Source organism: Meleagris gallopavo, chromosome 2 (assembly GCF_000146605.3).
Source record: "Meleagris gallopavo isolate NT-WF06-2002-E0010 breed Aviagen turkey brand Nicholas breeding stock chromosome 2, Turkey_5.1, whole genome shotgun sequence".
Taxonomy (NCBI): Eukaryota; Metazoa; Chordata; class Aves; order Galliformes; family Phasianidae; genus Meleagris; species Meleagris gallopavo.
Genome location: NC_015012.2, coordinates 104,465,543 through 104,468,319, shown reverse-complemented (window position 1 = coordinate 104,468,319; position 2,777 = coordinate 104,465,543). Strand labels below are relative to the sequence as shown.

General features: G+C 49.8%; 1 long non-coding RNA gene across 1 annotated transcript in view; it reads right to left on the bottom strand.

Annotated features, from left to right (window-relative positions):
* LOC109366337 overlaps positions 1 to 679 on the bottom strand; it is an 11,280-nt gene extending 10,601 nt beyond the window's left edge. Inside the window, exon 1 of the long non-coding RNA XR_004159024.1 lies at positions 374 to 679. This is a non-coding gene — a long non-coding RNA (uncharacterized LOC109366337). The remainder of the gene's footprint in view (positions 1 to 373) is intronic.
* Positions 680 to 2,777: the final 2,098 nt, after the last annotated feature.

Here is a 2,777-nt window from a genome sequence, read left to right as displayed (position 1 = left end):
GAGAACGGGGGGGTGGAGGGGGAAGATCCGCGGGTCGAGCGCTGCGGGGCCTAAACATCCCCCATCCCTTCTCCTTCTTTCTTTTTAAAATCATATTTAAATGTTGAAAATGGATGGAATAAAGTGAGGAAAAGCAGCGCTCCCTCCCATCCTCATCCTCATCCCCCCACTCCCCCCACTTCTGCGCAGCCCCTCGGAAGCCTGGGGAAGATGGCTGAAGGCTGAGTGCGGGCCTGCCGCCCCCGGGGCTGGTGGCACGGTGACACGGCGCTGGTGGCACGGTGACGGGGCGGTGGTGACACGGTGACAGCTCTTTGTTTGCACGCTGCACCCCCTCCCACCCCAGTCCCCCACCCCCTCCCCGGTGACCCACCTCCAGCTGCAAGTTGAACACTGACAGTTGGAGGGGTTGGAAAGAAGCCGTGTGCTTTCCGATTTCTTTTAGGGTTCCGCGGGTGAGAAATGGTGCTGGTCGTTGGAGGAGATGTGGCGTGCCCCAAGTTTTGGGTCCTCGCTGTGCTCCGTCTCTCTCCCACGAGTGCAATGAGTGACCCTGCAGCGCTGTGTGCGGGTGGGGGGGGGGAGAGAACTGCCTGCTGGCATGTGACATTTAGCGGTAGAAAATCTGTTGCGGAAAAGCTGCTTCCTTCCTTCCGACGTCGGCTGTTAGATGTGCCGAAATCCCTCTGTTTCCGAGGTGTGCTCTGACCTTTCGGCAGTAAGAAGTGGGTCACGGCGGTGCGATGCTCCTGCGGTTGTTGTGCGCCCAGCGGAGCGCGGTTTGGAGGCAGGAAGGTGGTGATTCCAGTTGGGTTCTGCTCGCTTCCATTGGAAGTTCGATCAGTCGGCGGTAGGGATTTGGATTTTCGCTTCTCAAATATGGCACAGCCTAAAAAGAAGAATAATAATAAATAAAAGAGTGACACAGCAAAGTGGATTGTCACTGGAAATTTGGGCTGGAGTGGGTGGTGCCTGCATGTTCTTCAGCCCGGCTCAGGGCTCAGCTCTTTGTGTTGCTGGTCGGGGCTAAAAAATGGTCCTGGTTAGCGTGGGCTGGCAGGATATACGTGTGTGTGTAGGAAATTTGCATGTGTGTGTGTATGTATGTTATATATGAATGAAAGAGTGATACACCTGACATGTTCCAGTTGCAAGGTGATAGAATCGTAGCATGGCTCGGGTTGGAAGGGACTTTACAGCCCCCCATCCTCCATCATGAGCTGGGTGTCTCCACCAGCTCGGGCTGCTCAGGCCCATCTGTGGCTTTGTGCACCTCCAGGGATGGGGCACCCACCCTTCTCTGGGTCGATAAACTTACATGAGAAAGAAAGATGCTCTGTTGACTTCTGTAGAGATGTGCCATCCCACTGCAGATCAGAGGCTGTGCTTTTTTGCCTCCGTAACTATATACACTCTCTAAAGGTCAGCTTGCTCTTGTGTAAGTGAAAGTAAAAAGTGTATCTTAGTATGGAGCTGTGTAGTGGTGCATAGATAGCTGTATACCCAGGCCTTTTGCTCAGGGAAACATTGTAAAGCCACAAAAGGGAGAGTTAAAGCCACACATGTGCTGGGCAGCCCAGGAAGTGGCAAAGCCCTTCAGCTCTGTTTCGTGAAACTGATTAAAGTTTAAGTTGCCACTTCAAGGGACAAACTGCTCTCAATGGTAGATAATAAACAGTAGTAACTTTGGCAGCACCCTACCTGGCTCACAGCCGACGGGCATGATGAAATGTGAAATCTCAACTTATTTGCTCAAGATGGGTATCTGCTGTTTGGAAGATGTTGCCAAACAGTATGGCAGCACAAATGCCCGCTTCCAAAACAAACAGGCATCCCAGGAGGGGAGCAGGGGGCTGGGGAGGCAGAAGGCCTTTGCATCTTACTCGCTTTGATTGTAGTGCTCATGTTTTCCCCGAGCCTTGCCCTCTGATAATGCTAAGACACATGCTCACAATTGCGTGACTAATTCGTAAAATTAGTCATACACTTCCACTCAGGGTTTATTGGAGTCGTATCGCTGTCATTCTCACGTTGTAAAAGTCCACGTTGGGGAACATGTGCCCTCTGTTGACTTTCCTGAGGTCTCTCGGCGTGGCTCTTGGGTGGGCTGCTTACAAATATTTGATGCCTCTGGGATGGCTAGGCTTAATTGTACAGGCATATTTCCAACGAACTGATCTGCTGGAGATCAGCACCTCGTTGCTTGCTGATCTGAGGGGGGTGATTTGCATGAGCTTGTGCAGGGATTGTCAGAAATGAAGGTGTGAGTGTTGCTGCTATAAATACCCTGTCCCCTGCATAAATAGTTTGCCAGCTGAAAAACAGTATATTTTGTTTAAGGAAACTATTTATATTACGAGTTATTCTTGTTTTGCCTGGTTGACTTTGTGTTTCTTTGAAGCGTGGCTCTTATCTCTTTGATCAAAGAGGAGGAATTAAAACAAAATAGATTTTCAAGTTGGAGTTTTCCTTTAAAGACAGGATTTTCAGCAGGAATGGCATGGAGTAACAGGTAAATATTCTAACCAAGTATTCCTGAAAGGCCAATGTAGTGTGTGATATACCCAGCAGCATGTGGCCCCCACTTCTACATACAAACTGTAATTGTTGGCAGATGCAAACAAGCGACTTTTAGTGCTTGTTATATGTTGTTTGTATTGCTGCAGCACCTGGCAGTCCCAGCCTGGTTTGCAGTGGGGTGGGATTAATGGAAAAATGGAGCAAAAGTGGGTTCTGCTTCTAAAAACTTGCAGCTTAAACTAAAGACAAGAGGTGGA